This window comes from Nomascus leucogenys, chromosome 14 (genome assembly GCF_006542625.1).
Source record: "Nomascus leucogenys isolate Asia chromosome 14, Asia_NLE_v1, whole genome shotgun sequence".
NCBI lineage: Eukaryota > Metazoa > Chordata > Mammalia > Primates > Hylobatidae > Nomascus > Nomascus leucogenys.
The window spans coordinates 12,961,217-12,986,157 of NC_044394.1; the positions used below are offsets into that span (position 1 = coordinate 12,961,217).

A 24,941-nucleotide genomic window follows, 5' to 3' on the forward strand; every position below is an offset into this window, starting at 1 on the left:
CACTCCAGCCTGTGCAACAGAGTGAGACCCAGTCTCTACAAAAATAAAACTAAAGGCTGGGCGCAGTGGCTCACACCTGTAATCCCAGCACTTTGGGAGGCCGAGATGGGTGGATTACTTGAAGTCAGGAGTTCAAGACCAGCCTGGCCAACAGTGAAACCCCGTCTCTACCAAAAATACAAAAATTAGCTGGGCATGGTGGCGTGTGTCTGTAATCCCAGCTGCTTGGGAGGCTGAGGCAGGAGAATCACCTGAACCTGGGAGGCAAAGGTTGCAGTGGGCCAAGATTGTGCCACTACACTCCAGCCTGGGCAACAGAGTGAGATTCCATCTCAAAAAGCCAAAAACATTTGGACTGGGTCAGTATTCAGCATATACTTCATTATGACTATTCAAATACTGGTGATAGCTGAGTCATGTAATGTACTATGATTATTTTTCCTTTCTTGTACAACTCTGTTTTCCCTGGATTCCTTTTTTTTTTTTTAAATTATTTACTACATTTTCTATGGTACTTATCACTAGTTTATTCCTAACTTCACTCCGAGGTGTATAACGCTCCTTGCAGTGTTGTCAGATTCAGTTGGGTGTTAGCCAACTTCCATCTTCTTCAGGAATTCTCTCCCAGAACCATCTGACCTGCTCCAGACTGTCTCATTTGATCTGTGGGCTGGCATCACTGCTGTTGTCTTGGGATCTGCCTTCCTCAATATCCTGGGCATCAAGTGTCTCTCATCCTTAAACAACCCTTTCTCAACTCCATGAGCCCTTCTAGTGACTGCCCTCTACTTGTGTTTTACAGCCCACCTCCTGAAATAATTATCTCCTTGTCTGGGCCTCTTGTGACATGGAAAGTGAAAGAGGAGATTCTGCCAGGCGCGGTGGCGCATACCTGTCAATCCCAGCACTTTGGGAGGCTGAGGCAGGCGGATCACGAGGTCAGGAGTTCGAGACCAGCCTGGCCAGCAAAGTGAAACCCTATCTTTACTAAAAATACAAAAATTAGCTGGGTGTGGTGGTGTGCACCTGTAATCCCAGCTACTCAGGAGGCTGAGACAGGAGAATCGCTTGAACCCGGGAGGTGGAGGTTGCAGTGAGCCGAGACCATGCCACTGCACTCCAGCGTGGGTGACAGAGTGAGACTCTGTCCCCCCCACCTCCTAAAAAAAGAGGAGATTCTCAGTCTATGCACAGAGTAGGGACTGAAATCTGCATAGGAGTGAAAACCAGAAAAAAAAGAAAAGAAAGACTTTTAATTAATCATTCATTGCGGGCCAGGAGCTGTGGCTCATGCCTGTAATCCCAGCACTTTGGGAGGCCAAAGCAGGCAGATCACCTGAGGTCGGGAGTTCAAGACCAGCCTGGCCAACATGGTGAAACCTGTCTCTACTAAAAATATAAAAATTAGTCAGGCCTGCTGGTGCACTCCTGTAATCCCAGCTACTCAGGAGGCTGAGGCATGAGAATTGCTTGAATCCAGGAGGCAGAGGTTGCAGTGAGCCAAGATCACACCACTGCACTCGAGCCTGGGTGACAGAGTGAGACTGTCTCAAAAAAAAAATCATTCATTGCTTTCTGGAGAAGATGGAATTTTCAAAATTGACTGAAACAAAACTTCCTGCTTTTTCCTGATTATATATTACATTCCCATTGTTAAAAATCTGGAATATTGGGCCAGGTGCGGTGGCTTACACCTATAATCCCAGCACTTTAGGAGGCAGAGGCAGGAGGATCACTTGAGCCCAGGAGTTTGAGACCAGCCTGGGCAACATAGGGATATCCCATCTCTATTAAAAAAAAATTAACATTTTAAAAAATTTGTAAAATGAGGAAAAGAATCAGGAGCAGAGATTTAGATATTAATGTTTTTGCTTGTTCCTGCTTTTTATTTCCTGCATATATAAATGTGTTTTTAATTAAAGTTGGGCTTATGTTACAAGAAATTCCGAGTGAGAAAAAAAGTTGGAATTGTGTTATAAGAAATTTAAAGGGCCGGGCGCGGTGGCTCACCCCTGTAATCCCAGCACTTTGGGAGGCCGAGGCGGGCGGATCACAAGGTCCCGAGATCGGGACCATCCTGGCTAACACAGTGAAACCCTGTCTCTACTAGAAATACAAAAAATTAGCCGGGTGAGGTGGCAGGCGCCTGTAGTCCCAGCTACTCAGGAGGCTGAGGCAGGAGAATGGCGTGAACCCCGGGGACGGAGCCTGCAGTGAGCCGAGATTGCGCCACTGCACTCCAGCCTGGGCGACAGTGAGACTCCGTCTCAAAAAAAAAAAAAAAAAAATTCAAATGAGGCCTGGCTCAGTGGCTCATGCCTGTAATCTCAGCACTTTGGGAGGCTGAGGCAGGTGGATCACTTGAAGTCAGGAATTCGAGACCAGCCTGGCCAACATGGTGAAACCCTGTCTCTACTAAAAGTGCAAAAATTAGCTGAGTGTGGTGGCGCATGCCTGTAATCCCAGCTACTCAGGAGGCTGAGGCAGGAGAATTGCTTGACCCCAGGAGGCGGAGGTTGCAGTGAGCCGAGATTGCCTGGGCAACAGAAGGAGACTGCATCTCAAAAAAAAAAAAAAAAAAATTTCAAATGAGAAAAAAATTTAATAGGAAGAGGGGGAGTAAATTACCTGGTTGCACATCTCTGGAGGGCACCATTCACACTGTGTTCAATAGCAAACCCAGCGATCCTGGGTTGAAGGGGTAAGAGCCTCCAGGCACAGTTTAAGAAACTGATAAAAAGCCTTTTTGTTGTCATATCTTTCGGGGCCACCATTCCCCCCGCCCCCATTTAGTTGTTACACGCAATACTACTCAATTTGCAAAGCTGATACAACTAGATTCTCCACTGTTTTTGGTAAGAAACTGTATCAGTTCAACTAACAAGGATACTTTTTTTTTTTTGGAGGCAGAGTCTTGCGCTGTCACCCAGGCTGGAGGGCAGTGGTACAATCTCAGCTCACTTCAACCTCCACCTTCTGGGTTCAAGGATTCTCATGCCTCAGCCTCTCGAGTAGCTGGGACTACAGGCGGGTGCCACCATGCCTGGCTAATTTTTTGTATTTTAGTAGAGACGGAGTTTCACTGTGTTTCCCAGGCTGGCCTCGAACTCCTGAGCTCAGGCAATCTGCCCAATCCACCCACCTTGGCCTCCCAACGTGTAGGATTACAGGCATGAGCCACCATGCCCAGCTTAACACAGATACTTTTTAACAACATGCCCACTTTCTAAGTGCATTACCCTTTGAAACAAAACAAAACAGAACTCAGCTACACCATTTCTAAACAAAGGTATAAAAAAAAAATTGAAGACGCAGTTAGCTAAGAAAGCCACCAAAAGAGTTGGAACAAAAGGCTCTGTCCAAATGGCTATGAATTTAAGCCTTTGTAATTCATAAAGAACATAAGAATTCAGAAAGAAAAACGTGCAGTTTATAGTTTTATGTAGCATTAACTCTGGAAGTTGCTCTCAGATCTTAAAAGGCTTCAAACCCTTCTGTTACTTTTACATATGAAGATAGCAACATATTTGGTTGATGATGGCTATGAAAACATCTGGCACAGCCATATTAACAAGGGAATAGTTTGTTTTACGATAGAAGAGGAAGCTTCTGTTCTCGGCTAAGAGCCATGTCCTCAGATACCATGGCAATAAATGGAAATCTTGTCAGTAAGCGGTTGCCTCTTTGTCTTAAATTTTTAAGCAGTTTAGTAGTTAGCTCCAAATTAGGAAATTAACTGGCAATCAAAGCATTGGAGCAGGAAAACCCATTATAGCTCTTCCAAATCTCCAAAAAAAAAAAAAAAAAAAAAAAAAGGTTAGCATTAGGATAACTCTTCATAGGAAGAGGAATATGGCAGGGCGTGGTGGGTCATGCCTGTAATTCCAGCACTCTGGGAGGCCGAGGTGGGCCGATCACTTGAGGCTAGGAGTTCCAGACCAGCCTGGGCAACATGGCAAAACCCTGCCTCTACTAAAAATGCAACAACAACAACAAAACTAGCTGGGTGTGGTGGCGTGTGCCTGTGGTCCCAGCTACTCAGGAGGTGGAGGTGGGAGAATCACCTGTGACTGGGGAGGTTGAGGCTGCAGTGAGCCAAGAGTGCGCCACCACACTCCAGCCTGGGTGACAGAGTGAGAACCTGTCTCAAAAAACAAAAAACAAACAAACAAACAAAAAATTACAAGAATCGAAAGAATCGACTGGTAGATGGAAACATGCTGGAATCTGTTGGCTTGCTTGCAGGTATAGGGACCTCAAAAGGTATCTCCCCATTTAGAACCTTTGTGTTTGTTTTACCAGTGGCTTTAATTATTTCTCAGCTCAACCCCACTGCTTCCCTAAACACCGGATAGTAGTGGAATAGCTTAGTGGTGACATCTTATAGGCCCAAAAATAGAAATAGCACTGGATCAGTTAACTAAGAACAAAATGTCATTCAAAAACATCTTGCTGAGATGGTGGAGAATATTCTCCCTTTCTTCAGCTTTCCTATATTTCTTTAGGAGACCTCTTGTATTGTGGTAAATTGTCAACATATCTCATGTAGTTATTCTCATGCATGCCATCTTCCTGAACAGCAATAGATGCTGTGAGGCAGGAACTGTGCCTTATACTTACTCCTCCACAGTGCCTAGAAGAATGTCTTGTACACAGGAGGTTCTCAGTAAATGAAAACTGGATACATTTTAGGAATCAAGCCAAGGGACTGGCCAGCTGTAGCAACGATCAATGTGGGTCAACTACACTCAAGAGTATCCCATCTTTAGGACAAAGGACAGTCAATCTTGAGCCATTCTGAACTGATTATCATACTCCTAAGTATCGTTGATTTCATTTGGCATTTTCAGTGAAGATGTGGGCTTTTTATTTATCTCTGGAATTTTCCATCCAGAGTATTTGGGTTTACTTATAGCAAAAAAAAAAAAAAAAAAAAAAAAAAAAAAAATCATTTAAAAACAGTGGGTTTCTCAAACATCAGAGCAAAATGCATCATGTACTCAAGATGGTGATTTTTAAATTTTTTCGATTTCATTTTAACTATTGTTGAAGCCATCCACTGGGAGATTTTATGGTTTTCAAAAAAACATACATATATATATAATATAAAATAGATACATTATATATATAAATATATAATATATATATACAAAAAATATATATATTTTTTGAGATGGAGTCTCTCTCTGTTGCCCAAGCTGGAGTGCAGTGTTACTATCCTGGCTCACTGCAACCTCTGCCTCCTGGGTTCAGGTGATTCTTCTGCCTCAGCCTCCTGAGTAGCTGGTATTATAGGCACCTGCCACCATGCCCTGCTAATTTTCATATTTTTAGTAGAGATGGGGTTTCACCATGTTGACCAGGCTGGTCTTGAGCTCCTGACCTCAGGTGATCTGCCCGCCTCAGCCTCCCAAAGTGCTGGGATTACAGGCATGAGCCACAGTGCCCAGCAAAAAAGCTGTAGTTTGAATGAGTGTTATAACGTAAACAGAGATTTGCTGTTGCCAAGTTTTGAGAGAGGAATGTTCCTACGAAGCATTTAGTTCTCAGCGTGTCCCTCCCCTTGGATGTATATTAAATGATCCTGACAGCTTCAGCTGACATGAGTTTTGAGGAATTCCAAGCTAATCTATTAGGTCGTATCTACAGATACTTTGGGGATCTCTTGTTAAACAGTTGGGAAGTTCTAAATATTTCCATGAAAAAGTTGCCAGGAAAGAGCAATCTGCTAATAAAAAGGAGAATGACATAGTTTGAGGGTCTACTTATTGTAAAGCAAGAGAAAGAACAGTACTGGAGTAAAATGAGGTCACAGCTGTGATGAACGGCTGTGGTGGCTTAGCTATTGAGGCCAGGCTAAGCTGTTTACCACCAGATTTTGATACAAAGGGACACTACCAGAAAGGATCCTTTGGAAATATGTGGTGGAGTTGCAAGAAATAAATCTTCATTCGTGAAACTGGCAACCTTTGGGGCAATGCTGAATCACACAGAGGGGGAAGGCCTGTCCTTTGCAAAAGACAAAATGGTTTGCAACCAACTGTATTTAGTCTTTAGAAAATTATGGGCCTCCTTGCTTTGCAGAAGGGTCAGAGTTTCCAAAAGAGATTTCTTTCACCAGGTGGCTACCCACTAATAAAGGCCATACTGCTTCTTTCAAAGATGACAGAATTTAAAAGGTGCATCAGAACTCTGTAAATGCAATGATGATTACTGTTTGTCAAATGTGTCGTTGCTTCCTGCATGAGTCCTGTCTCCAGTTAGCTGTGGCAGTTTCTGAGATGAGCTGGCCTCTGTGGAAGACCCACTGGTGAAAGGTGGGCTGGACACAGGACCAAAAAGGTTCAATTTAGGGGTTCAATTTGGGGACCCCAAAATGCCTGCGGTCAAAGCATGAGGACAACAAAGAGTTGCCACTTCTCTTTTTCTTCCCTTCCTCCTCCTCCTGCTTTCTGTGTCCTTCTTGCTCCACTTCTCTCAGCTCCTTACCAGAAGCCTGACTTAGGGGTCCAGTACCTGTCTGTTTCCATGGAACAATCTCTGACAAGTTAACCAGCCAGTCAGTTGACTTCCTATTCCCTAGGCTCAATTGCCCTTCCTCAACTCAACCATTACTGGAAGGTAGCTGGAGGAAATGAGAAGCTGAGGAGAAACCAGTGCCTTTTTCTGTGTTTAGGATATATTAAGCATAAGCACAATTAGTAGTTTTATCTGTGAATAAAAGTATCCTAAATGGATCCTGGCTGTGTGATTTCAGGCTTTCGAGGACTGCCCTCTTGGAATGTCAAGTTTCATTCCTTAAAGCCCTGAGGGCAGGTTCTTAACACTGGCTGGGGGTCAAATAGGGTACTGACTATATTTCCATTTCACCAGGGAACTCCAAGGTCAAAAACAAGGCTACACCTGACAGAACATTTAAAAAAGAATTACACTGCTATGCAAATACAAGGAAGTGTTCACTCATTTTCACTAACTCTGGGTGCACTGCCTATGAGTTAGCCCAGCTCTTCAAGGAAATTTATGATTAAAGAAAAATTCGTTGCCTTTCCACCTTCCAGCATAGTACTTCCAGTTGAGCTGCTCACCGGGGCCTCCTAACCCCTCTCTTTGGATGCAACCCCTTTCTTCCCAGGTAGTCCATTCTGCAGGACTGTTAAACCAGTATTTCTTATTTGCCATTTCGAATCCTCAAGGATTCACTGGGTGCCTACTGTACACCTTCGCTTGAAAACTTTCAGAGATTTCCTGTATTCTGCTTCGTGCCCAGCTCCACCTTCCCATCTAAACATTGCCCACTACCCCTAAGCCTTCCAGTCTTGCCAACCTCCAAAGCACCATGCCGTGGGGCCTAAAATGCCCTCTTCTCTCCCCTCTGAGCCTGTTCAAACTCAGCTTAGTCTCTCGTCCTGGGTTTTGGTGTCCCTCCAGGGTAAAGGGGTGGGGAGGGTGCCTTCATTCTGACTGGCTCCCAGTGAGGCAGCCCCACTTGAGGAAGAGGCTGAGATGCCAAGTGACTTGCCTAGAGTCATTTGCCAGCAGGTGATGGAATAGGGACTACGACCCACCCTGCAGCCTCTCCTGGGAGGACAACGCCCCTTCTCCCTCTCCATGCACTCTTGAGGCAGCACAGAGGAGGCATCTGGACGCGTTTACCTCTTCCCCACCCCCACAGCTTGGCCCTCACTAAGCTATCTTGTGTCCTTCCTCCTGCTGTGAGTGATTCGCCCAGGAAGGTGGGGCTTCATCTTTACCTTTCAAAAGTAATTCTTTAGTTCTCCTAATTACAAGGTGGGGGGTGGGAGTGGGGTGAGGCGGGGGGTACAAAACAAAACAAAACTCCATGAAGCAACTTAGAAAGCACGACAGCAAAGGCCCTCCATCATCCCCACCCAGAGGTGAGGACAAGGTCTGGGGGTGCTGGGTGGCTTCAGACCTTCCAAGGGTCCAAGGTATCTGCTTCAAGAGGGCATCGAAACGTAACTCATATACTTACCCCTCCCCGCCCCCCGACTTTTGCAGGAGGGAGCGCTCTCCCCCTCCTCTGGGAGGCTGGAGACTCGGGGACAGAAGATGCGCTGGAGGGAAGAGAATGGAGCGTCGGACACCAGAAAAACTTTGGGGGATTCGGGGTGAGAAAGAAGGCGTGAAGAGAGAAGGGAGGCTCAGCAGGGGAGGAGGGGCGGGGGCTGGAGCGGGAGGAGTCACTGCGCCGCGGCCGCCCCTCCCCGCCCTCCACTCGGCGGCCCCGGGCCCTCCTCCCCCTCCTCTTCCTCCTCCTCCTGGTGTGGATGGCTGCGGCCAGAATCGGAGCCCCAACCGCGCTGCCGGTGAGTGACCAGCCCCAGGGAACAGAGACGGGAGGCCTGGGACCCCCCTCTCCAGGGTGGGGCCTCCCGCCGTCTCTGGGAAAGTTTGCGGGCGCCCCGGGACGCTCGGCGCCTCCCCATCTCCCCGCGCCCGCCCTGGCCGCCCCCAGGGGCGCCCTGGGGCCCGCAGAGGGGTGGCCCCCGGCAGGGACTCCTCGGCTTCCCTGTGTTCTGAGACTGCTGCTGGGACCGGGGTCCGACTCTAAAGAGAAAACTCAAACAGCTAAAAAAGGAATATCGACTCAGTTCCGTGGGCGGGGGCCGGGGCTCGTTCTCACCCGCGCGCGGTCCCTCGACCTCTCGGACCCGGGCCACCAGCTCTGCGCCCTTCACGCCTCCCTCGGGGCCTCTGTGTCTCTCTCCCGCTCCCGGACTCCCTCCGCCTTCTGACTGCTGTTATTTGGGCTGCTGCGCCTCCCCGCTCCCTGGTACCTCAGCTCGGACCTCAGCCGGTGCCTGCAGCCCGGAGTCCCCTCCTGCCCTGGAAGGCAAGGAGTCAGGCCACGGGGCCACAGCCGCGGGGGCCACCACACTGGCCCAAATATTTCCTGCAGGTATGACCATTCACTGGGTATTGGGGTTGGGTCCCTTGGACCCACAAACTGAACCTCGTGGATACAGGGAAAAATTAAAATATATTCCTCCTTAGGATTGTACTGCTTCTGTTGGTTTGGCATCTTTTTATTTTTAACTCTTCTAACTGTGCTTTCTTCGAATAATAATGATACTTCATGTAATTAGCGTTTCTAATATCTAAAGACAGAAGAAGGAAGAAAATAAACGGAAGAGAGAGAATGCTTGCTAAAAATACTCATTTTTTACTTCAATCCACACTCGACTGTTTTCCTGGGAGATAAAAGTTCAGTGTAGCTTGTTTTCAGACTAACCGCAAACACGATTACAGCCTCCTCCAGGCTAGAAGTTTTAATTTGCCTGACATGCACCACACTGTTTGTTGGTATTCCCAGCCTGGCATTCCCGTCTGCATAGCTCTAGTCTCCCTCCCAACTCTCCCACCCCCACTTTCTTTCTTATAAAAGGGAGCTGTGAAAACAAGGCAATGGGAGAGGCCCAAACGAGCTGGACCACATAATAAAAACAGCCCTACTTATTTTAATCCTGAAGCTGTGGACTCCCCTGGACTCTGATTGGGTGGAAGAAATGTTTAGTTCATTTGTGTGGTTTTTCTGTCAGTAGTTATTATGGTTGAATCAGTGTTTCCATGACAGGCTTGCTTCTCTGGGCACGATGGGGAGCCTGTTAATTCTCGGATGGGTCTGGACAGATCAAGTCTGCAGTCTGGAGAGATTTTTCAGGGCTTGACCTGGGCGGATATTGCAAACCTCTGCACACTCACTCAGAACCACAGCAGCCGGGAGCAGCCTGAGCTGGAGTTTTCTTCCACATGATCTGGGAAGAAAAAGCTCTACCAAGGAGCGAACTGTGTGAGCATGGTTGCTGGGGGATGTTGAATGTTTTACGTTTTCAGGAAGAACACACTTCTCAAAACTTTAGCCATTCCTGTTTCTATACAAACAATAAATGTGGTTGTAACAAATGTAGTAGATCAGATTCCGAACAACCCCTTAAAAAACAGGTCCAAGTATTGAACCATTTGGAAATAAAGATTTTATTTGAATTCTACTGGAAATAAAAGGGTTTATGTTAAAAAGGATGTAATTCACTTCTCTCCACTGATTCAGTTTGACGGTTCCCCATTGGTATGAATCAGTTAGGTTTTATTGTGGTCTCAAAACATCATTAAGGTAGGGCATGGGGGCTCATGCCTGTAATCCCAGCACTTTGGGAGGCTGGGGCGGGCAGATCACTTGAGGTCAGGAGTTCGAGACCAGCCTGGCCAACCTGATGAAACCCCGTCTCTATTAAAAATACAAAAGCTAGCTGGGCCAGGTGGTGGGAACCTGTAATTCCCAGCTACTTGGGAGGTTGAGGCAGAAGAATCGTTGGAACCTGGGAGGTGGAGGTTGCAGTGAGCCGAGATCGCACCACTGCACTCCATCCTGGGTGACAGAGCAAGACTCTGTCTAAAAAAAAAAAAACAAAAAAAACAATAATTGATAGGCAAGTGTTGTGACTGTGATTTCCATTCAAAAAGTAAGTCCAAAAAAAAAAAAAAAACCAAAAAAAAAAAAGTAAGTCCATAAATTCTGAGCTTGTTTGGCCCTGTTGCTTAGAAAAACAATGTACTGTGCTCAGATAAAAATCTTCAGTCTCTTCCTCTTCCTGAGAATTTTTAATAGTGCATTTAATATCCTGTAAGTCAACCTTATACTGTTTAGAGAAAAGTTGCCGTTCTGCTTTGTCCAGCTTTTGCACTACCTCATGAAATATTGTTAGACTGGATGATTTGCCACGGGCACAAGAGTCTGCCCAGCAGTCCGAGGAGAGGCTGGGGATGTAATGAAGGCCACGGGGCCTGGACCTAAGGAGCAGGTGGTCTGTATGGTGAGATGAAGGCTACATTCCCAGACAGCCATAGAAAGCAGCCACTGATCATCTGGACAAGTCAGATGAGTTGGAAATATCAATACACGAAGTGTGGGACCAATGGAGAGCAAGGAAGGCAGAGGTAGTTAAGAAGCAAAATGATACAAATAAATAAAAAAGGAAAAGGCCAGGCACAGCGGCTCGTGCCTGTGAAGTGCTAGGTGTGGTGATTCATGCCTATAACCCTAGCAGTGTGGTAAGTGGAGGCCAGAGGATCACTTGAGGCTAGGAGTTAAGACCAGACTGGGCAACAAAGTGAGACCCCATCTCTTAAAAAAAAAAGATGGGCTGGGCGCGGTGGCTTCCACCTGTAATCCCAGCACTTGGGGAGGCCGAGGCGGGCAGATCATGAAGTCAGGAGTTCGAGACCAGCCTGGCCAACATAGTGAAACCCCCGTCTCTACTAAAAATACAAAAATTAGGTGGGCATGGTGGCGGGCACCTATAATCCCACCTACTCGGGAGGCTGAGGCAGGAGAATCACTTGAACCTGGGAGGCGGAGGTTACAGTGAGCCGAGACTGCGCCACTGCACTTCAGCCTGGGCGACAGAGCGAGACTCCGTCTCAGAAAAGAAAAGAAAAGAAAAGAAAAAGATGTAGGCAGGGCTCAGTGGTTCATGCCTGTAATCCCAATATTTTGGGAGGCTACAGCGGGTGGATCACCTGAGGTCAGAAGTTCAATACCAGCCTGGCCAACATGATGAAACCCTGTCTCTACTAAAAATATAGAAAATTAGCTGGGTGTGGTGGCAGGCACCTATAATCTCAGCTACTCCGGAGGCTGAGGCAGGAGAATCGCTTGAACCTGGGAGATGGAGGTTTCAGGGAGCAAAGATCGTGCCACTGCACTTGAGCCTGGGCAACAAGAGCAAAACTCTGTCTCAAAAAAAAAAAAAAGAGAGAAAAAAGATGTAAAATAACCCAAAGGAATACTCTGTGGCCTTTTAAAATCATGTTGTATAAGAATGTTGAATTACATAGGACTATTTTTTTTTTTTTGAGACAAAGTTTTGCTCTCGTTGCCCAGGCTGGAGTGCAATGGCGTGATCTCGGCTTATCGCAACCTCTGCCTCCTGGGTTCAAGCGATTCTCCTGCCTCAGCCACCCAAGTACCTGGGATTCCAGGCATGTGCCACCACGCCCAGCTAATTTTGTATTTTTAGTAGAGATGGGGTTTCTCCATGTTGGTCAGGCTGGTCTCGAACTCCCGACCTCAGGTGATCTGCCCGCCTCAGCCTCCCAAAGTGCTGGGATTACAGGTGTGAGCCACTGCGCCCAGCCTGGGGTTAATTTTTAAAAGCAAGTTATAAAATAGAAAGCACTATAATTTTACTCTTTGAAAATACATCCAGAAAATACTGGAATTATGTGCATCAAAACGGATGGTGAGAGTATAGCTGTTTTTTTTATTTTCTTCGTACTTGCATTTCTCAACTTTTATAGTAATAATAGCTAACATTTACTGAGAACTAAGCACTTACATATGGTATTTCATTTGAAAACTCTTTGAGGTAAATATTACTATTATTTTCATTATGGAGTTTCAGAAACTAGAACCAGAAGGGTAACTCATCCAAGGTCACACAGCCACTAAGTGCTGGAATCAAGTGTTGAATTCAGGTCGGTGGCTAAAGTCTATGCATCTCTATCACTACTGTCTACCATCTCCCTGCACCTGTATTATTATTATTATTTTAATTATAAGGAATAAATAGAAAAGGAAAGGGAAAATGTTTCATGCTTTAGTAAGAACTGATGGGCACAGTGGCTCATGCCTATAATCTCAGCACTTTGGGAGGCTGAGGTGGAAGGATCACTTGAGCCCAGGAGTTCAAGTCTAAGTGGCACAAATTAGTCAGGCATGGTTGTACATGCCTGAATCCCAAGCACTCAGGAGGCTGACCTGGGAGGATCACCTGAACCTAGGAGATGGAGGCTTCAGTGAGCTATGGTCACGCTACTGCACTCCAGCCTCGGCAACAGAGCGAGACCCTGTCTCCTAAGGGGGGGTGGGGGGGGAAGACAAACAAAAACAAAAACACACTGATACGTAAAATGTAAAATGCCTCCCATCTCTTCCAGCTCCCCCAGTCACTTCTCTTTAGAAGTCTTTGGTAACTGCTCCAGATTTAGAGGTAGCTCACCCCTTCCTTGCAAACCAGTTCTACTCACAAGAAGAAGCCAGAATTCCATGCAGACTTCCTGGCCAGACTGGAATTCCAGGAAACTTATGGGGTTCTGGAGCAGTCCTCAGTACAAGGCAAGATTTTTAAAGTAGATCAGGCAAATTATGTCTTCAGAGCTCGGCAGATTACAGGGTGTCATTGTTCTTTGCAGAGTCAGGAGAGTGTGATGGGTAGAAAGACCCAGGGAAAGCACCCAGGCTCAAATGTACCTGTGTGTTACATGGAATGTCAGGGTAAGTCAAGGGTTTACCATGGAATAAGAAAGAGAAAAAAAAAAAACCTCATTGCTGGATGCTTGTTACTATGAAAACACAACAATAAATTATCTTTTGAAAGCTTGCCTATGTGGATGATCCCATGCATTGGTGAGTTTGACTGATTGGGTGAGATGGAAATATTTAGTGTGAGTGATTCTGGGGAGAGCTCTGGGAAAAAATGCCCACATCCTGTACTACCATGTCCCCTCACAGGCAAGCAGCTCCTGGGGGTCACTCATCCATTCTCTTTGTGGAAGGTACCTTGAGATCCCCAGAAGGATCAGCATTCTTAGAGCCCCTGGCCCATCACATAACAAACATGCCTTAAGAAGAAGGCTTTCAGCTGGGCGCGGTGGCTCGTGCCTGTAATCTCAGTACTTTGGAAGGCCGATGCGGGGGGATCACCTGAGGTCAGGACAAGAAGTCTGATCACAAATGATTGTCATTTTATTATAATCTGCCTTCTCCCTGGTAGCTTTTAAAATTTTCTCTAAAATGTTCCACAGGCTTGTCTAGGTATAGATTTAGAAAATTTTATCCTACCCAGCAGTCAGTGAGCATTTGTGATTACACAAATTTGTGTAGCTGGGCACGATGGTTCATGCCTGTAATCCCAGCACTTTGGGAGGCTGAGGCGGGCTGATCGCTTGAGCTCAGGAGTTTGAGACCAGCCTGGGCAACAAGGATGAGACCCTGCCTCTACAAAAAATATAAAAATTAGCTGGGCATGATGGTGTGCCCTGTGGTCCCAGCTACTTCAGAGGCTGAGATGGGAGGATCACTTGAGCTGGGGAGGCAGAGGTTCCAATGAGCTGAGATCAGGCCACTGCACTCCAGCCTGGGTGACAGAGCGACACCCTGTCTCAAAAAATAAATCAAAAAACCTAAAAAACAAATTTGTGAGGATTTGTGATTACCCAGTGAGCTGTGTGACCTTGGGCAAGTTGCCAATTTCTCTCGGTCTCCTCATCTATGCAATATAAATAATGATAGTATCTATTACAAAGATGTTGTGAAGCGATAGTGCATGAAAATGTTAGAATAGGCCGGGTGTGGTGGCTCACACCTGTAATCCCAGCACTTTGGGAGGCCAAGGTGGGCAGATCACCTGAGGTAAAAGTTCGAGACCAGCCTGGCCAACATGGTAAAACCCCATCTTTACTAAAAATACAAAAATTAGCCGAGCGTGGTGGCGGGTGCCTATAATCCCAGCTACTCGGGAGGTTGAGGCAGGAGAATAGCTTGAACCTGGGAGGCGGAGGTTGCAGTGAGCCGAGATCGTGCCATTGCACTCCAGCCTGGGTGACAGAGTGAGATGCCATCTTAAAAAAAAAAAAAAAGAAAATGTTAGAATAGTACCTGCTATATAAGGAAGAACACAAAAATTGTTAGCTATTATTACTTTTTTATTTTTTCAGAATTTCTGGGCCATCTTGGATCTGACCAATTTATATAAACGATAGTTTGTCTAGTTGCACACACACAGAAAATCCTGTTGAGATTCTCTTTGAAATTGCATTCAATTAATACTGACATCTTTACAATGCTGGCTCTTCCTATCTTCTCCTTTTATTCAGGTGAATGATTACTGGTGATTTCCCCTATAAATGTCTTCCACAACTTTTGCTGTATTTATTTCTTATAGATTTGGTTGATATTTTAAACAATATCTTTTGTCCTAGTATATTCTCTAGTTTACTTGCTGGCCCATAGAAACAAACATTGTTGATTTTTGAATTTTGTTTCTTTACCCAGCATCCCAGCTGATTCTCTTATTAGTTCTAATAGTCTGCATATAGATAATTCTTGAATTTTCTATATAGACAATCATAAAACAACGATAATTTATCTTTTCCATTTCTGTGACTCCTACATCTTTTTCTTACCTTATTGCATTGGGGTAGATGGTCCAGTACAGTGTTCAATAGAACTGTGATGACAGGCACCCTTGTCTTCTTACTGTCTTTAACTTTAACTGCTCTTAAAGTTTCTCCATTAAGCGTGAAGTTTGCTTAAGGTTTCAGTAGATAGTCTTTATTAAATTAAGAACTTTGCTCTATTCTTAATATTTTTTAACAAGGTAAAAATTATATCATGACAGTATAGATTTTACTTAATGCTTTAACATCTTTTTCATAACTATATGAGATGATCATTTTTTTCTTGATATTACATTGTGATGAGTGTATTAATTATGTTGAAACATGTGTACATAAATATACATATACAGATATATTATTCTGTAGGGAATCAGTTGCTAGTATTTTACTTAGGATTTTTGCAAATGTTCATAAGTGAAGTTGTTCTAGAATTTTCTTTTTAAAATATTGGTCTGGCTGGGTGTGGTGGCTCACGCCTGTAATCCCAGCACTTTGGGAGGCCGAGGCGAGTGGATCACCTGAGGTCAGGAGTTCAAGACCAGCCTGGCCAACATGGCGAAACCCTATCTCTAGTAAAAATGCCAAATATTAGCCAGGCGTGGTGGCATGCACCTGTAATCCCAGCTACTCAGGAGGCTGAGGCACGAAAATCGCTTGAACCCGGGAGGTGGAGATTGCAGTGTGCTGAGATTGTACCACTGCATTCCAGACTGGGCGACAGAACAAGACTCCATCTCAAAAAAAAGAAAAAGAAAAAGAAAGGAAAAAAAAGAAAATTGTTCTTATATTGTTTGGTATCAAGCTTGTATTGGCCCTATAAAGTAATCATAAGTATATGTTTTTCTTTTTCTTTTTTTTTTTGAGACAGAGTCTTGCTCTGTTTCCCAGGCTAGAGTGCAGTGGCATGATCTTGGCTCACTGCAACCTCCGACTCCTGGGTTCAAGCAATTCTCTCACCTCAGCCTCCTTAGTAGCTGGGATTACAGGCACGTGCCACTATGTGGGCCCAGCTAATTTTTTGTATTTTTAGTAGAGACGGAATTTCACCGTGTTAGCCAGGATGGTCTTGAACTCCTGCTCTCATGATATCCCCGCCTTGGCCTCCCAAAGTGCTGAGATTACAGGCATGAGCCACCATGCCTGGCTGGCATATATGTTTTTCTTAACTAGTTTGTAAGAGATAAAGATTATCTGTTTCTTAAAATTTGGTAAAACTCATTACGAAATCATCTGAACCACTTATAAAGGGCATATGGGTCAAGTTTTTGGTGATTCAGTTTCATAAATGATTAGTGATGAATTTAGGTTTCCTATTCCTTCTTGATTCAGTTTTGATAATTTAGTTTAGATGATCCATTCATGTGTTCTTAGGCTTCTTAGCATAGTTATTCGTAATTTTCTCTTAGGGTTTTATAAATATTGCTTCTATCTTTTTTGTTTTTTAATTTTTTTATTACCTTTCCTATGGTGCTGAGAATCTAGCTTATATTTCTTATTTATTTAAGACAGAGTCTCACTCTGTTGCCCAGGCTGGAGTGAGTCGTGCGATCTCAGCTCACTGCAACCTCTACTTCCAGGGTTCAAACAATTCTGTTGCCTCAGCCTCCCGAGTTGCTGGGATTACAGGTGTGCGCCACCACACCCAGCTATTTTTTTTTGTATTTTCTGTAGAGATGCAGTTTTGCCATGTTGGCCAGGCTGTTCTTGAACTTCTGGCCTCAAGTGATCTGCCTGCCCCAGCCTCCCAAAATGCTTGAATTACAGGGATGAGCCACTGCTCTTGGCCTATTTATTTATTTTTTAGAGACAGGATCTTGCTGTGTCACCCACTGCTGGAGTGCAGCGGCACCATCATAGCTCACTGCAGCCTCAAACTCCTGGGCTCAAGCTATCCTCTTGCCTCAGCCTCCCTAGTAGCTGAGACTACAGGTGCACGCCACTATGCCCAGCTAAGTTTTGTATTTTTTGTAGAGATGGGGTCTTGCTGTGTTAACCAGACTGGTCTGAAACTCCTGTCCTTAAGTGATCCTCTTGCCTCAGTCTTTCAAAGTGTTGGGATCACAGGCATGAGCCACTACTCCTTGCCCTTTTTTTATTCTTAATATTGTTTATTTGTGCCAACTCTCTTTTTCTTTATTAACATAGAGGTCTACTACTTAATCTTTTCAAATAAACAGCTTGTTCTTATCTATATTTTTTGTTTTTCATTATTTTTACTTTCATCTACATTTCTTCTGTTTCTAGCTACTTGAATTCATGCCTAGCTTATTTTTGTTTTTCAGTAAATTTATTTGAATCTATAAATTTACCTCTAAATACTGCTTTAGCTACATCATATGAGTTTTAACCCATGTGTGGTGTTATGATATATGTTTTCTTTTTTGAGATGGAGATGGACTCTTGCTCTGTCACCCAGGCTGGAGTGCAGTGGTGTGATCTTGGCTCACTGCAACCTCTACCTCCTGGGTTCAAGCGATCATCCTGCCTCAGCCTCCTCAGTAGCTGGGACTACAGGGGCATGACACCACACCAAGCTAATTTTTGTATTTTTAGTAGAGATGGGGTTTCACCAGTTTGGCCAGGCTGGTCTTGAACTCCCAACCTCAGGTGATCCACCTGCCTTGGCCTCCAGAGTGCTGGGATTACAGGCATGAGCTACCTTGCCTGGCCCTTTTTTTTTTTTTTTCTTTTTTGAGACAGGGTCTCAGTCTGTTGCCCAGGCTGGACTGGAATGAAGTCGTGTGATCATGGCTTACTGGCTCACTGCAGCCTCGACCTCCTCTGCTCAAAGCCATCCTCCAGCCTCAGCCCCCACAAGCAGATGGAACTACAGGCATGCACCACCACGCCTGGCTAATTTTGGTGTTTTTGTAGAGACGGGGTTTCACCATGTTGCCCAGGCTGGTCTTGAGCTCCTGGACTCAAACGATCCACAGGCCTCAGCTTTCTAAAGTGCTGGGATTACAGGCGTGAGCCACTGTATACATTTAACCTTATTTCTTGCATGTGCTATAAGCCTGATTTCAAATTTGATAGGCCACTCATTTTCTACTCTTTGCCCAAGCAGATGACAAGCTTTCTGGCTGTTTTCTCAGATTAGTAAATGATGTTCCTCTAGACCTATTTCACATATGGAGCAGCTTTTTATGACCTCCGGCTTTTTCTAAGTACCTCAGTAACAGCTCATGGTGTAAGGTGACCATCTCCTGGACCCCCTCACTGCATGTATGGTCATTAAAGCCCCAGCTCCCAGCTATTCAGGCCTCTTGCTGCTGTGGATTTCTCTATGAGCCCCTTGGCCTCAGCTTCCATTCATTGACCTAACTTTCACTTCCCTCTATTTCTGGTACCTGGAGATTTCTACTTTATCTAGATTTTAGATGATATTTTTGTTATCATATTTTTGTTCAGTGTTTTGAAGTGTTTGGATGGGAGGATGTGGTGTTATGATATATACTAGTTTTTGTCCCTGGTTCTTGGCTCATAACACCCCACAGCCCTTGTTACAGTTTTTGTTGTTATAATATTGGATGTGTTAGGCCTCAGAGGCAGCCCTCTGACCTTCTGCCCTCCTTTCACTTACCCCAAGGCAGGACTCTAATGTTCCGCCTGTGAGAGTGTTGCACCCAATGCCCTGGAGGAAGGAATGCTGACATTGTGAAGCTTCCATAAAAACCCAGCAGGACTGGGTTCATGGAGCTTCTGAATAGCTGAACACAGGGAGGTTCCTGGGGGATGGTGCACCCAGGCAGAGCATGGAAGGGCTGTGCCCCTTTCCTCATACTGCCCTACACATCCCCTCATCTGTATCTTTCCCAGTGTTCTTTATAGTAAACTTCTTAGTAAAGTTACTAAGTAACTTTCCCTGAGTTCTGTGAGCTGCTCCAGCAAATTCGCTGAACCCAAAGACGTTGCTCTTGAGCCTCCACTTAAAGTGGGTCAGTCAGAAGTTCCTGAGGCGCAGACTTGTGACTGGCATGTGGGGAGGCGCAGTCTTGGGAACTGAGCCCTCAGCCTATGAGATCTGACACTATCTCAGAGTAGATCGTTCATTAGAAGACAACCAGCTGGTGTCTGTTGCTTGGTGTATTTGGAAAAAGCCCCCACACATTTGGTCACAAAAAGTCATCTTCTGTGTTGGTTATTATTATGGTGTGAGAGTAGGGGAAAAACATGGTTAGAGAGTTTTTCCTATACAGAGGGATATTTCTACCCAATCCGTCATACTGACAGGTTCTTAACTCCTAATTTAAAAGTTTATTTTGGGCCGGGCACAGTGGCTCACGCCTGTAATCCCAGAACTTTGGGAGGCTGAGGCGGGTAGATCGCTTGAGGTTGGGGAGTTTAAGACCAGCCTGGCCAACATGGTGAAACCCTGTCTTTACGAAAAATACAAAAATTAGCTGGGCATGATGTTGTATGCCTATAATCCCAGCACTCAGGAGGCTGAGGCGGGAGAGTCACTTGAACCTAGGCTGGGGTGGAGGTTGAAGTAAGCTGAGATCCTGCTACTGCACCCTGGCCTGGGAGACAGAGTGAGACTCCATCTCAAAAAAAAAAAAATTATTTTGTTATATGTAAAATAGAATACAGCGAAGTAGGCCGGGTGCAGTGGCTCACACCTGTAATCCCAGCACTCTGGGAGGCTAAGGTGGGCGGATCACTTGAGACCAGGACTTCGAGACCAGCTGACCAACATGGTGAAACCCCGTCTCTACTAAAAAAAAAAAAAAAAAAAAATTAGTCAGGCATGGTGGTGCACGCCTGTAGTCCCAGCTACTTGCGAGGCTGAGGCAGGAGAATCACTTGAACCTAGGAGATGGAGGTTATAGTGAGCCGAGATTGCACCATTGCACTCCATCCTGGGTGACAAGAGTGAAACTTCGTCTCAAAAAAAAAAAAAAAAAAACCACACACACACACACACACAAACAGAATACAGCAAAGTAAATACATGTACATTGGCTCCTGCATGTGAAATCTCCTGCAAAACTCCTGCTACCAAGAGAATGCGGCAGAGAAGAATTCTGAATAAATAATACCGTGTGCCACTGCCACCATCTGGAACCCTGCACCCTTACTGTGGTGTCTCACTCTCATCTGGCCAATGTTTTCAGTCCAGAAGAGATCTGAATTTCCCAGCCATGCTGCTCCAGTCCCGAAATGCTGTCCTTTAGATTCTCTATAGTAGATCGAAACCTCATTTCCAACTAGCATCTTAACTCACATCTATGTTGAAAAGAAAAAACATGTGGAAAAGTTCCTGTTGTCCTTGGATATGAAGATGATGTTCTGTTTCTGCTGGGCATGCATGTGTACGTGTGTCTCTAACAGTGCAGAGGTTTACATTGAGCAATTGATTCTTTACTTGTGGCTGATTCCATCTCTGGGAATGTTGATCAATATCAGTGGAGCCTATTTATAATGCTGAAAGCAGTCTACACAAAGATATTTTCCCATAGCCCTTGGCCTTCTCCTCTGGCCCTTTTAACAGCTTTATCAGTGTCCCTCTATCAGTGACAATGGGAAAGAAATGGGCTTTGGAGTCAAGCAGATCTGGGTTTGAATCCAAGCTTTGCCACTAATTGGATATGTGGCCTTTGGCAAGTTACTTAACACCTCTGAGTCTAAATTATCTTCTTTATAAAACAGTAATAACAAAATCCACCTCAAAAGGTTGTTCTGAAGATCAAGTGAGATAACTGAAAATAATATAACCTTATTATAAGCATTATGTTAATGCTCACAAATGTTAGTTTCCTCCCATTATCTCCACTCTCCTACTCTTATTCTTTCAAAGTAGAATTGTGCTTCAGGAGGTCTAATCAGGCTAGGCGTGGTGGCTCAAGCCTATAATTCCAGCACTTTGGGAGGCCGAGGTGGGTGGATCACTTGAGGCCAGGAGTTCAAGACCAGCCTGGCCAACATGGCAAAACCCTATCTCTACAAAAATACAAAAATTAGCCAGACATGGTGGCGCATGCATGTAATCCCAGCTACTCAGGAGGCTGAGGCACAAGGATTGCTTGAGCCTGGGAGGTGGAGGTTGCAGTGAGCCAATATCGCACCAATGCACTCCAGCCTGGGCAACAGAGTGAGACTCTGTCTCAAAAAAAAAAAAAAAGAAGGTCTAATCAGAGACACTTTTGGGGAGTGGCCATGGTTACTCCTAATATCTTGACTTTTTTTTTGAGATAGAGTCTCACTTTGTTGCCCAGGCTGGAGTGCAGTGGCATGATCTCCACACACTGTAACCTCTGCTTCCCGGGTTTAAGCGATTCTCCTGCCTCAGCCTCCTGAGTAGCTGGGATTACAGGCACCCGCTACCATGCCCAGCTAATTTTTGTATTTCTAGTAGAGATGGGGTTTCACCATGTTGGCCAGGCTGATCTCAAACTCCTGACATCAGGTGAGCCGCCTGCCTCGGCCTCCCAAAGTGCTGGGATTACATGTGTGAGCCATTGCACCTGGCCATATCTTGATTTTTTTTGGTAATCAATTTAGATTTATTTTGGGTGAATTTCCTGAAACTTTTTGGACAGTCAGTTTATTTTGCTTCTGTACCAGCTGTTATAGCCCTCCCAGGTTATTGCTGGATCTTTCTATAGAGTAGCTATGTTGTTACTTAAGAACCATGTCCCTCTTAACCAGAAATATCTCTTTGCCTCATTTGTTGGTGCTCCTGCCTTTTAGGAGATAAAAACTCTTTATTTCATTTTTAAAGATAACTTTTTATTTTTGTTTTTTTTTTTTGAGATGGAGTCTTGCTCTATCACCCAGGCTGGAGTGCAGTGGTGGGATCTTGGCTCACTGCAACCTTTGCCTCCTGGGTTCAAGCAATTTTCCTGCCTCAGCCTCCCAAGTAGCTGGGACTATAGGCATACACCACCACGCCTAGCTAATGTTTGTATTTTTAGTAGAGATGGGGTTTCTCCATGTTGACCAGGCTGGTTTTGAACTCCTGGCCTCAGGTAATCTGCCCGCCTCGGCCCCCCAAAGTTTTGGGATTACAGGCATGAGCCACTGCTCCTGACAACGATAACATTTTAAATGAAAAGACCCCAGAGAGACTATGTAACATGTAAATATAAGCTAGATCCACTTCTGGGACTAGGTTTTCCCAGGAGGGATCATGAAGTCCCCAAGTGATTGAGGAGTAGGTGGGGGTAGGGAATCAACAACGGGTGGCTGGAGGAGATAGAAGAACTGAAGGTATCTTTTTGAGAATTTTACAAGACCTAAAATCTGCCTGTTTTACAACAGTCATTTATCTGGGCCCTGTGGAATCTGTATTTGGCTCAGAACATGCTGCTTTTTGCAAGTGTCTAATCAGAAATAATAATGATGATAGCTATGACTATTCTTTTTTTTTTTTCTCTGGATTTTGTGTGTGTGTGTGTGTGTCTAGATCTCTGATCATGACTTCTTAAGTAGAGGAAAAGACTATCATGAAAATAAAACATAATTGGATTTATGGATTTGCCTTCATGTAAATATTTGTGGCTCAGAGCACAAAAATAGCTTTTCCATTGCAGAGCTAAGTCAGGAGTTTCATGAGAAATTGAGCATTGATGATCTAATTTAAAACAGCTATGGCCCAGAAAGTCAGATTAAGGGCTGATGCATTGGCCTCTGTTTATACCTTTGAATGTTTTCTTCCTAGCTTATGGTAACTCATATTCAGGGTCAGTTTGGAGGGATGATAAGGCCATAAGTTTTTTTTTGTTTGTTTTCGCTTTTTTGTTTTGTTTTGTTTTGTTTTTTTGAGACAGTCTTGCTCTGTTGCTTAGGCTGGAATGAAATGGCATGATCTTGGCTCGCTGCAACCTCTGCCTCCCGGGTTCAAGCAAACCTCCTGCTTTAGCCTCCCGAGTAGCTGAGATTACAGGCACCCACCACCATGCCTGGCTAGTTTTTCTATTTTTAGTAGAAACGGGGGTTTCACCATGCTGGCCAGGCTTGTCTTGAACTCCTGACCTCAAGTGATCCACCTGCCTTGGCCTCCCAAAGTGCTGGGATTACAGGTGTGAGCCACTGAGCCCGGCCATAAGGTTTGAGACTACAAACCTTGTTTTTGTTGGCCTCAGTTTAGTGTTAACACGAACGTAGAGAAAAATTTTAATCTCAATCCTTTGCAACCAGGAATCCCTCCTAGTGCAGCTCCAGGTCTGTTGCTCATTTGTGGCTTGAGGCAGAGCCTTATACATTTTGTGAAAATCCCGGTGACTCTTGTTTGTCTTGGCTGCAGCAGAAGGTGCCTAGTTGAGGTCATTCTTAGTAGAACACTGGTGGTCAGGTGCTTCTGATTTTCAGAAAAAATTACCTTGTTTAAAAAAATGTGATCAGGCTTTCCTGGGAATTGTCTGCTAGGCCCGGACTTGCCTAGGTCAACGTTTTTATTCAGTAAGGCAGAAAATTGTCGTTTTAGGCATCTGACATCATCTTTATCAATCATCTGACTATAAACTCCAAGTGAGAATGGCTTTATAACACACGTGATGGGGTTTTGCCAGCTTTCAACAGCCCCTGCTTGTTGGTATTGGCCTCCTCCTCACCCACATATTCCCATCTCTGCCAGATGTTCTGACTTAACTGCTCACATGTGTGCACTCGCACGGGCGCACAGACCCCGGACCAGCCATGTGTCCCTGCTACAAACTCCTGCCCCTAGCGGCTGGCTTGCTGTCTAACCAGAGGGGCCATCTTGCCACGATTCTATCAAGGGCTGCCTCAGTCACTCTCTGCCTTTGGAGACGGAGACACAGAGAATCTCCTCATCAGACAGGCACTGGCTCCTTTAGTGGTTTCCTCATCTGCCTGTGCTCCTCACTCTCCATGGCTATGTATCACCTAGTTCCTTTAACCTTATCCTTCCTGGAACTTTTCTGTTTGTCTTCTGATTTGTTACTTTGCTTGGACTTGACTTCTCATTCCTTCCCGGCACTGACCTCACTTTGTTTAGGACTGCTCTATCTCCACTCCTTTGTGATGTATGTGGCTCATGCATTCAGCCCCCACTTAATGAGCAGCTGCTCTGTTTCAGGTACTTACGTATCACAATTGGTCGTGATGCTAAGGCTGACATTACTTTCTGGGGCCACCAAGTCACTGTGGAGAATGATGAGGGTGATGTTGCAGTTCTACAAAGCTTTGGGGAAATTTCCCCATGCCATGAGAGATGTATATGAAAAACAATTCTTTCTCTCCTCTTATATTTCATACATAAAAAATAAATGTGTAGGGGCAGAGTTGTCAGGTTTCAACCCTCATGTCTTACCTGAGTTCCTGCCATAGCCTCCTAGCTGACATTCTTGCCGTTGGCCTTGCCATCCTCCCGTCTGTCCTTCACTCTTTCTAAAATTCTGATTTGACCCTTCTTATTGTCTCTTTTAAGTCTTTTCACTGCATCCTCATTTTCTTTTGGATAAAATCAAGCTCTATCATGAGACAGAATGGCTTCTTCGACCTCACTTGCCTGTAATTCTCTCCCTGTGTCACCTGCATTAACTTCTGGCTCCAGCTTGGCTGTCTCCCTGCAGTCAGGCTCTCTCCTGCCTCCCTGTCTTTGCACACACACTCAGCTCTGTGCACTCTGTTCTGCCTGAGCATATCAGCCTTCAAGATTTAGCTCTGAAGCTCATGTTTCCTTGAGGTCTTTGGAGTTCTCCAGGACCTGCAGCTTTGTCCCCCCATCACAGTTATGGACACTTGCCACCATCATTCCTGCCAATCTTGATTAGGCA

At 45.0% G+C, this 24,941-nt stretch overlaps 1 protein-coding gene across 1 annotated transcript in view; it reads left to right on the forward strand.

The window, feature by feature from the left end:
* Nucleotides 1-7,528: 7,528 nt before the first annotated feature.
* STON1 (stonin 1) overlaps nucleotides 7,529-24,941 on the forward strand; it is a 66,653-nt gene continuing 49,240 nt past the window's right edge. The window contains exons 1-2 of the mRNA XM_030826983.1: nucleotides 7,529-7,733; nucleotides 8,020-8,327. The gene's annotated coding sequence lies outside the window, so the exon portion shown is untranslated. The remainder of the gene's footprint in view (nucleotides 7,734-8,019; nucleotides 8,328-24,941) is intronic.